This window comes from Pelodiscus sinensis, chromosome 2 (genome assembly GCF_052426305.1).
Source record: "Pelodiscus sinensis isolate ZL-2025 chromosome 2, ASM5242630v1, whole genome shotgun sequence".
Lineage (NCBI taxonomy): Eukaryota > Metazoa > Chordata > Testudines > Trionychidae > Pelodiscus > Pelodiscus sinensis.
Window position 1 is genome coordinate 204,068,115 of NC_143053.1, and position 11,273 is coordinate 204,079,387.

Below are 11,273 nucleotides of genomic sequence, written 5' to 3' on the forward strand. Positions count from 1 at the left end.
TCTCCCGTGTGTGTGTGTGTGTGTGTGTGTGTTTGTGTTTTGTGTTTGTTTTGTGTTTTGTGTTTTTTGTTTGAAGTTGCAGTGCTAAGACTGGAGCACATGGGGATGAGTCATCACAGATTGCTGCTTTTGCTGGATAAAGGGAGGTTGGGCATGCTCCCTGATGAGGAGGTGAATGAGTCAGAGAAGCTATTCAAACACTATATAAGGAGAGGGAGCACATGTGAGACTCCTCTTTTTCTTCCCCTACTCCTGGGAAACTCCTCTCTACAGGCAGTGTCTCTCCTCCTGACCAGCTTCCCCAGCCATGATGAGCAGACAGACCCTCCAGGATCCACATTCCTTGGCTCCTTCTGCAACCCATATGCCCGTGTGAGTGCCTGAGGGCAGGAATGAATGTGTGTGAATGAATGAAGGTGTGTGTGTGCTTGTTTGTTTGTGTGTGTGTGTGTGTGTGTGTATGTGCGAGAGATAGCTCTGTATCTTCTTTAGTTTATATCTTTAGAGGCAGCTCTATCTTCTTTGGTTTAACCTTGCAGTGCAAATAGTGGAGTGCTAATTCCTCAAACAATAAACCCATACTAGTGTAATCCTGGGTGGTCTCCGGTGAGAATATTTTTGGAGTAACAGTTTTCAGTTCTTCAGTGCAGTACTGTTAGAGTATGGCTAGACCACATCCCTCTGTCGCCAGAGGGATGTAATTAGACAAACCGACATTGCAAATGAAGCAGGGATTTAAATCTCCCGTGCATCACTTGAATAAAAATGTCCGCCACGTATTGCCGAATCAGCAGTTTGTCAGCAAAAAGCGGCTATCAAGACAGGGATCGGGTGACAAAGAAAGCCTTTGTCGGCTGATCCTGTAAACCTCGTTTTACGAGGCATAAGGGATCGGCTGACAAAGGCTTTCTTTGTCGCCCGATCCCCGTCTTCACAGCCGCTTTTTGCTGACAAACTTCTGCCTTGACAAAATGTGGTGGCCATTTTTATTCAAATAAAGCACGGGAGATTTAAATCCCCGCTTCATTTGCAATGTTAGTATGTCTAATTTACATCTCTGTGGCAAAAGAGGGATGTAATCTAGACATACCCTTCATTACAACATATAGCCTCCCTTTCTTGCGACATCATAATAGTTACTCTAAATGTACACCACTTAGTCACATGCATTCTCTGAATTTCAGTTTTGTAGGTGTTCAAAGTATTCATTTCCCCAATAAAAACAAAACACAAATATAGAGGAGAAGAGACTGAAAAATATACAAAAAGTGTAGAAAATATAGCTATGAGAGGCAGGAATTGAATGAAAAAATTAAGCCACTCTGAGCAATGCATGATAGATGGCTAAATAAGTTATATTATGAAAAGGAGAATGGCTTATGTCAAGTGCCTCTTCACCCGCTAACGATACTGTGAAATATGATCACTTATCTTGAATAGTCTTTGTCCTAACAGCTACATTCTTGAACTTATAAACACTATTAATTTTGTCAAACATGGAATTTGAGTCCAGCAGCCTCCTTTCTACATTTTAACTGAATGAGTCTCATAAATTGCTGGTGTAAAATCTACTGGAAACAGTGGAGTTATATGTCAGGCAGGAATTTAGTGCAGTATTTAAAAATTGCAGTAATGAAGATTTTTGCCTATAAAAAATATTGGATTATTTATGCCTGCAAGGATCCTTATAACTCTTGTATTCTTCCTGTGTGTGAATCTCCTTTGTCTGGACTCTTCCTTCTAGCCTCCATTTTATGCATTTTGGACCGGACTCTGACTGACTGTACTGGTAGCACAAGGGCATGGCACAATGCAGCTGCGGAATGCAAACATACTGGGTGAGATTTGGAAAGACAAAGCAAGGCTGAATCCCTGGTATCCATTTCCCACTTTGGACAGCAGAGTGAACTTTTCCAAAGCCTGGTCCTAATTGGTGCTGAACTGTGTGCCTCTCCATTACTAATCACTGGGACTTTTGCTGGCAAAGGACAAGGTGGGATGGTTGGACTCTGTTTTCTGAAGGGTATTTGTCAAGGGGAAAGTCCCAGTCTGAACAACTTAACTGGGCCCTGGGGAATTTCGCCAAGAGCCTTGGAAGAGGGAAGCGTTCCCCCATCCAAGTTATAGAGTAGCAGTAAAAATGCAGAGCTATGGCTGCTAGTCCTAGTGATAGGAATAGCCCTTGGCTCTATCTCACTCCCTCTGCCATGATATGGAAAATTGTGTATTCTGAGCAATAGCCTAACATCTTCCATGCCAGCCCATCCCTGCATTGTCCTTACTCTCTTTAATGAAAGCAGGCAGGAGGCACCTTGCAGAGCTAGATCCTTCTGCATGCAGAGCAGATTTTCCTTTCCTAGCAGAACCCTCCGAGGCTCCACTGCCTGAAAGCTCCTACAACTCAGAAGGAGGCGGCAGGATTATCCTCCATGGTGCTAATTGTGATACAATGCTCCAAGTGGGGAGAACAGCACAAAGTGAATCCTAAAACTGATCCTTCCCGCATGAACTGAAGAAGGGAACAGGCCAGGGACCCAAACTGACACTGTCTGATGCCAAAAAGTCCCATGTGTTTTGGTTTGGGATTTATGCACAATGCATGAGGGAGGGGAATGTAGTTCAGATGGAAGAGATGTGCAAGGGACCAGGACAGGAGCCATTTTACCTGAATAAGCTGGAATATGCATACGTTGTGAGAGCATTTATTAAGCTGCAGCCTAAGCATCTGGGATATACACTGGGGTTCTCCCAGGTAGGGTGTCCTCCCCAAATACCCATGCTTCTCTGTGTAAGGCGATTCATGAGTCAAGTGCCCCTCCAGCAGCCAGCAAAGGCAGGGAAAGGAATAGGTGGGGCCAGAGAAATAAGAGGGGCTAGAGCCTCTTCCAATCTTGCTGCCTGGAATGCTGCCCAGTGCAGCACAGTGGCTGACTGGGAGAGCGCCGGGCTGCAACTCAGCAAGCTGCTCCTCCCAAGGCTTGGCTTCTGGGAACGGTGAGGCAGAGACATGCCCCCCCCCCCCCCATCCCTCCAGCATGTTCCGAGTCCACTTTTGTCATGAGAAATTGCGTTTGGGCAGGGGTTGAGCTGTGGCTGCCTCCTTGCCAACCAGTATCTCTTGTAGCCAGCTACTGCTGCACACTGAGCATGCCAGAAAAGGAAGGGGGCGGGTGAAGAGGTGGAAGGGAGTTTGATTCACTCAGCCTCTGTCCCAGAACGTACAGGAGGCAGCCCATTGCTGCTGCAACCAGGCACTCTCCCAGGCAGCTGCTTTGCTGCACCAGGCAGCATCTAGGAGTGGCTCCAAGGCCACCAAACATGCCAGGGGGAACTGGTGCAGCAAAAGGACAGAGACCTTCAGCAGCATGTGGTGAGAAGGGGGTGGGAAAATACAGGGGCCATGGGCTGGGGGAAGGTCAGAGAGGAATCATGTGGGCAGGTCAAGTGGCCTCCCCTTTAGCTGGCAACCTCCTCCACTTCCCAGAGTTGAAGGACACTAGTCATCTTGTATATAACCTCCTAGCCCACTTCTCCCTGCCTCTCAAATTTCCTGTGCACTGAGTTGCTGAGAATTCCCATGGGTCAAGCCAAGAACTGTACAGATTGCTAAGACTCCAGAAGACCTTGGAGGGGTGATGGATATCTCTGTATCTTGGAACAGATCACACTAAAATAATAAGCCCTTATATAGTGCTCTATATAATACTATTCATAGGCCAAAATGATGATCAGACAACTTTAATACAAATGAATTTTGTTTTTGAAAAGTACCAGTACCAAATAGTGCATAAAACATGAGTGCAAATTAGTGGTCAGCTAAAAGCAAATAGATAAAATTATAGACATTATTAGATTTCCAGAACTTCTGAAAGACAACTGTAGGTAAGTTTATTTGTGTATAAAGTTAATGTGGCAAATGGAAGCCAATTATTGTGAAGATTCTGATACCTTTGTGCATATTCAGCAGTATTTTAATTTTCAAACAATACTGTTGAAATGAATGAGACTACCCACATGCTACTCTTTGGGTACATCTAGACTAGTTTACCCGGCATAGTCAATGAAGCGGGGATTTAAATAATTCCCGCTTCATTAAAATAAAAATGGCTGCCGTACTGTGTCAATGATCAGCTGATCCGACTCAGCGTGGCAATCTAGACGCGATGCAGTCGACAAGGGAAGCCTTTGTCGACCGCACCGCATCTAGACTGCCGCATTGTGCCGGATCAGCTGATCGTCAGCATAGCACAACGGCCATGTTTATTTTAATGAAGCAGGGATTATTTAAATCCTCGCTTCACTGACTATGCAGGGTAAACTAGTTAACATGGCCCCGACGACAGAGCCATGTACTCTGGATGTCCCCAAAGAGTAGCATGTGGGTAGTCTCATTCATTTCAACAGTACTGTTTGAAAATTAAAATACTGCTGAATATGCATAAAGATGTCAGAATCTTCACAATAACTGGCTTCCATTTGCCACATTAACTTTATGCACAAATAAACTTACCTACAGTTGTCTTTCAGAAGTTCTGGAAATCTAATAAATCTTAATTGTGCGTAAGGCTAATACAATCTATCCCAAAGTAAACATGCCTCTCATATACAGTGATTTCAACAATCCTTTATCTCTAAAGTTATTCAGAAAAGAAGATAGAGTTATCTGAGACACATGTGGGCTGCATCTAGACTGGCATGATTTTGCGGAAATACTTTTAATGGAAAAGTTTTTCCATTAAAAGTATTTCCGCAAAAGCACATCTAGATTGGCATGGATGCTTTTGCGCAAACAGTGTTTTTGCACAAAAGTATCCGTGGCCAGTCTAGATGCAATTTTGCACAAGAAAGCCCCGATCACCATTTTAGCCATTGGGGCTTTTTTGCGCAAAACCGTTCTTCCCTATCTACATTGGCCCTCTTGCGCAAGTATTCTTGCGCAAGAGGGCTTTTTCCTGAGCGGCAGCATGAAAGTATTTGCGCAAGAAGCACTGATTTTCTACATTACAAAGTCAGTGCTCTTGCACAAATTCAAGCAGCCAGTGTAGACAGCTGGCAAGTTTTTGTGCAAAAGCGTGTGCTTTTGCGCAAAATCTTACCAGTCTAGACACACCCGTTAAGAATGAAACCAGTGTCTGCTAAGGAACATGTGAAAAGAGCCAACCAAAAGAATCCCTCCATCAGATGCTACTTAGAGAGGGAAAACATATGTGATTTATTAACATAGACATGCAAAGAGCAGCTTAGCCTATACAGAGAAGTTGGAGTTTGCCTCTACCCTAACTGATATCTGATTGTGTGGGAAGAATTCAGATATATAATAAATATCTGTAGGAGTAAAACATTAAGATAAAAACATATTATATGGGAAAAGAAAAGCAAGATAACATGCAAACGGGGAGGGAGACCTAGAATAGGGAAACTCCAACATATTGAATAATGCAAAAATGAAAGCAGTGGAAGAGATGGAATTATAGAGTGCAGTAGATGTTCTCCCAAGATAGAAACAGCTCATAGAAGAATAATTCACAAATCAATAGGCTATTGAGAGATTATCCAATTTCTGTCTTCAGGACAGCACTTATGAGCGTGCTTCAAAATAAACACAGGATTAGGAGATTAGGGACATGCAAACATAGTAAAATCAGTAGATTTACATCAGGTCACAGTAGAATAGGAACAGGTGAAACAGAGGCTCTGTCTACATTTGAGCTGGAAAGTCTGATTCCAAGTTTCTGTAGGCATATCTGTGCTAGCTCTGCGTGGGCTAATACAGCAGAGCCGGTGTAGTGGCTCACTATAGCCACCTGTGTACTTACCCATCAGATCCAGGCATATATTTGGGCAGCAGTCCTAAGCTGCTGCCTGAGCTACATTCCTATTTTTAGAATGCTAGCTTGATCATGTCTAACATGAACTGGAAATGACACCTCCTATTTCAAATGTAGACCTAGCCAAAGTGGCAAGGGAATGAAATAGACTAACCAGAACACCAGGCTGTGGCAGAACAAAAACCAGAATTGTTTGATAGTTCTGAATTTGAAATCCTGGTTCTCATAAGGAGAAATAGTCAATCACCTTTTTTCTTTAAAAGCATGAACAGATGGGAAACTGTCCTATAAGCCGAAGAATAATGTTTTTTGAGAGTAAGTCTAGAGCATTCTGTAGAATAAAACACTCTTTCTGTTTGTTTGTAACAGTTTTAGTTTCAGAGTTCTGACATAAACATACAGTACTTATTAGCTGTTATACCCTGAAAACATTGTAACAGGAATTGTGGATACGGAAGTCCAGAGCCTGAAGCCAAGCCTTAGGTTTTCCTCAATTGACTTTAACCAGAGTAAAGATGCCAAGATTTGGCCCTCTGAGTTCAACATAAAAATCAAAAGTTTGTTTTCTCCTTTTTTTTCTTTTCAACTTCCGGTCAACTTACTTCATATTCAAAAGTTTGTTACTGGATTAGGCAGAAAGATATGTTCCCCTGGCTGCACTGTAGCTAGGAATTCTGGGATGAAATCCTGGCCTCACTGAAGTCAAAAGTTAACTGGACTATAAAAGCCAAGATAAAAGCAAAGACCGAGCAGTTTAAGCTGGGTCATCAGCAATGAATATACTCACTGCTCTAGATCTTATAATGGACAGGAGGATCTTGTTGTTATTATTTACTTTTTACTGCCCCACACTCTGTTTAAATGTGTAAAGTCTGTTTCTGAACAGTAGCATGGGTCACAATTCTCCATTTCCGCTGTACCTGTCAAACCTCTTCTCCTTCAGACCCGCTCTCAAAATTCACTTATTTCTTGTAAGCTTTCTGTCTGTTCTCACCTCTGGTGCTGTCCATCTACTTTTTCATGCCTGGCTCTATTAAAATCAAATGTTTCCACAGGATTTCTTATCACTTCTCCTTAATCCATTTACTTTTCATGGTAGTAAGGCCAGCAACTTTGGCACTTACTTAAAAGTACCTGGTTACTTATGAAAGTGTGTAAATGGCTTTGCACCAATCAGTGTGAAGAGCAGAACACAATTCAGAACTAAGTTGAGTTAAGCCCCATTTTTTTAAAAGGCATCAACATCCCCAGATGTAAGTTGATCTATGACCATTTATATGTAAAGATTCATTGCACGCTTGGGGCTAAATTCTCAGCTGGCGTAATTTGGAACCACTCCATTGATGTCAATGAAACTATGCTGCTTTATATTGAGTGAGGCATTTTAGAAGGCATGTAATTTCTTTTACACACTTAAGGGGTATGTCTACACCGAATTCCTTTTTCGAGAGAGGAACGCAAATGCAGCTGAGCAAAATTGCAAATGAAGCATGGATTTGAATTTCCCGCACTTCATTTGCATAATGGCATCCGTCCACTTTTTCGAAATAGCCTATTTCGAAAAAAGAAATGCTGCGTAGATGCAGTTATTTTGAAAGAAAACCTTTCTTTCAAAATTACCCTTATTCCTTATAAAATGAGGTTTGAGGGTTATTTAGAAAGAAGGGTTATCTTTTGAAATAACCGTGTCTACACAGCATTTCTTTTTTCAAAATACTCTATTTCGAAAAAGCAGCCGGACACCATTATGCAAATGAAGCACGGGAAGTTCAAATCCGCGCTTCATTTGCAATTTTGTTCAGCTGCATTTGCATTCCTCTCTCGAAAGAGGAATGTAGTGTAAACATACCCCCAGGAAGTCACTGTTTAGTCTTACAGGATGTATGTATGAGATAAAAGTGACATGAAAGCAAATGGAGACTATTTGGAAGCTGTGTCTGTTCTCGTCCTTCAAGGATTTTTTAAAATAAGTTTTAAAGCAATGTTAGGGAGATGTGATGCCAATGTAGTTTTAATATTATGAAGACTAGTGCTTCGCCCTCACCATCAATGATGGTGTGGTACTTTATAAAGATAGATCCGACCCAGCAACTCAAATCAGTTATCCGTGGTTATGAGACATAATTTCAGGGGCATTGGTAGGACGGGGTGGGGGAACTGGGGCTCCAGTATGGGATCCTGAATGGGCAGGGTCTCTGGAAAGTTTAGGGATTCCAGGAGCATGAAGCTGGTGGGAGGAGCATAGGCTCTGGGATGGTGAGACTGGGAGGCAGGGGCTGGGTTCTGGGAGGTCAGGCTATTGGAGGGACTTGGCTCAGCCTACTTTTGCAGTTTTTCTGGCACCTGTGGCAGTAGCTATTCTCTTTGTGCTAAATGTCTAGACATCTCATTGTCTCGTTATTAGGAATCAGAAGATTGTCCTTCTATCTGTGCTGCTGTTACCCAGGTTTCCTCTGGATCCTTCCCATCTTCTATGCCTTCAGACTGTAGGCAGGAGTGTGTGTTGCTGTGTATACAGACTGTTCTATGAACTATATCAGTGTTATTGAATTTTAATGTATTTTAACTCAGCACATCAGATCAGAATCTGCCTAAGAGGCTTTCAGATCTAGAAAGTTATCAAAGATGTTCCAAACACGTATATTTCTGATCATTTGCTGGAGGTTCCTCTGTTATAGCTAAGATAGAAGATATATACAAAACAATGTTACATCTTGATTTATAGCATGTTGCTGTAACTTCAAAGGTCAGAGTTCCATTTACTTCAGTAATTGTAGCCAAAGGATTGGCGCCTATCATTAGAAATTAATGTGTAGTCAGACATTAGATTTGATATTGCTTGAAATACAAAAAGAAAATCAAAATAAAAAAGATTTTCGCTACAAAATAGTTCATTCAAACCATTCTAAGACTGAGTTTACCCTGAGGATTCCTGTAGGTAAAAATTTTAGTTTGTGATTGAATTTCCTCCTTTGTTGGATGCTGTCTCTTGCAGGTATTCTACAAAGGGGACAAAACTCCTTTATTTTTCTGCCACATTCCAGACTCAGTATATAGTAAAATCCTTCTCTGCAGACTTCAGTTTTCTTTTGCAGGGTAAGTTATCAATTTTATGCAGGATACTTGAATATTTTCATGTTTGACAAGCCGCAGGTTAAGATGTGTTTTAACTGAATCTGGCTAACTCTCCATTCTCTATCAAGCTTTCCAGACCTGCAGAGCTTTGAACTTGACACTTGAAAGGAGGAGGTGTTTATTGGAATCTGTAGTGGCCCTCTTCTCATCTGAAGATATCACTTCTATTCCACTTCATAAAATAATGAACAGTGGAACTGTCTTGTGTGAATTAGACCAGCAGTCTTGCCCAATTTTCCTGGTAAAAGTAATAAAATGTAAGTGTTCCAGCAGTGAGACCAGCCCTGTGGCAGTCTTCAAAGGACTTCCTTCTATCTTGGCTTCAAAACTAGGATATAAGAATATCAAAAGCTTAACATAGAACAAGGCCTAGTTTTAACTATCTTTCTATGTTAAAGAAGTTGACTAAACATTTATTGAGAGTTTAAGATGTTCCAGATTCTTTATTGTGATATGAATAATATTTATAGAAACTGTTTGTAAAAGGAGTTTAGACTGTATAGTTTTTCATTTTCATTCTTTGCTGTATTTGCCATAGTATGCGGGCTTTCCCTGTCTGCTAATCCACTGAAACCTTCATCAGACTTCATCTGAAACTTATTTTACATACATTTTCATGAAAGAGTTTACAATAAACTTTATCATATTTTTGACATCAAATAATAATTGTAGAAGAGTTGTCCTTTCCAGACAGGTTAACTAGCTATTTTTCTAAGTCACTCACCCATTCCACATATGATTCCACTATCTTGGTTGGCATCATGCTTTCAGTCTTCTGATCTGATTGTCAGATTTTATAAAAGTAGTTTTGCATCTGGTTAACATTGGGTGTGAGAAGTTCTATAAGGAAAACTCAAGGTGTGGCAAGAAGTCACATTGATTCATTCAATCCTGATTGAATTTTGAACCAGTCTCACAGCATGGTGATACAAGGCACTGTGCTACATTTCATATTAGATAAGATGTAATCCTAAATCCCATTAATGTTCTATAAATAACCAAGACAGATCATCAGCTGGTGGAAATTGGTAGCGCGCTACTAAAGTTATAGAGTTATGCTGATATACATCAGCTGAGGGTCTGACCAACAAAATTCAAAGTAGTTTTTTGCAAGACAATGGCTATTAATCTGTCCGGCCCTGATTCAAATTTAGATAAATAAGTGTTGTGCATATGATTTTCAATTGATAATTTATCAGACTAATTTAGTTGATAAATATCCTTCTTTTTCTGTTGGCAGAGTATCCACAAGCAGATCATGATATCCACATACATATGGGTATTTATTAAAACAGAATAATTTCAAATATTTTAAACTCTGTCAATTGATCATGAACCATTCTTTGCAAGTATTTGTTGTTTGCTCCTTAGGCTGCTTTATTTCATTGTGATTGGTCAGACTGGTCACATGGTATTGCATCTGATCTCAAGTAGGATGAACGGGTAAGCACTTTGGGGGGAAATGTACAGTTTGACTTATGAGAATATTAATGCTTAGTTTCTCAGGTTCTACTGGCACAAGCATCTAGGGAAAGTAAATTCCAATTGCACAAATTTGTGCAGAAAGTAATTACAAATAAGGGGCGTATCACTAAAGGTAAAACACTTAAAAGTCAAGCAGATATTAACAGTAGTCATCTAGCTCCACTAAGTACATTTTGCTTGCCTAAAATCTCCTTTTGGTTTCAAAAGGATTTGTTAGTTTTCTCTTCCTGTCACAATCTGTTATACAATATTATTGTTTGCTCTTAAATTGTTGCCACATTCCATCTTAGACATTTCTGAACCAAGTTAGAGAAATAGTAGGCAAGGCCCCATGGAAAGATGAGTTAGGAAGAAAAGGACTGGCAGTTCCTAAAAGCTGTAATTCTAGAGGCTATGTCTAGACTGCAGAGTTTTATTGGAAAAAGATACCCGAATTGTGAATCACAATCTTTTTCCGCTTTTTTTTTCGGAAGAGGCTTTTCCGAAATTTGGCCTGTCTACACGGGGCCAAATTTTGGAAAAAAAATCCTCTTTCAGAACATCTCTCATTCATCTCACTGAGAGATATACAGGGATGCCAAAAGAACATGCCCTCTTTTTCGGAAACTGTTCTGAAAAAGTGGACCCATTCTCTGGATGTAGCAGAGCTTTTCCAGGACACTTCCAGTATCCCAGAAAAATTCTGCAGTCTAGACATAGCCAGAGGCTCAACAAACAAGCTGTTCCTATGTAGAGGAACGATAAGAAGGGACACAGGTGGCCAATGTGGTTGCACAATGAGCTTTTTAGCTATCTAAAAACCAAAAGGGTTACATTCAGGAAATA

General features: G+C 40.9%; 1 long non-coding RNA gene across 1 annotated transcript; it reads left to right on the forward strand.

The window, feature by feature from the left end:
• Positions 1 to 234: 234 nt before the first annotated feature.
• LOC142826832 (uncharacterized) lies at positions 235 to 9,606 on the forward strand. The gene is made up of 3 exons (XR_012901092.2): positions 235 to 372; positions 8,824 to 8,924; positions 9,032 to 9,606. It is a non-coding gene; the product is annotated as an uncharacterized LOC142826832 (long non-coding RNA).
• The last annotated feature ends 1,667 nt before the right edge of the window (positions 9,607 to 11,273 follow it).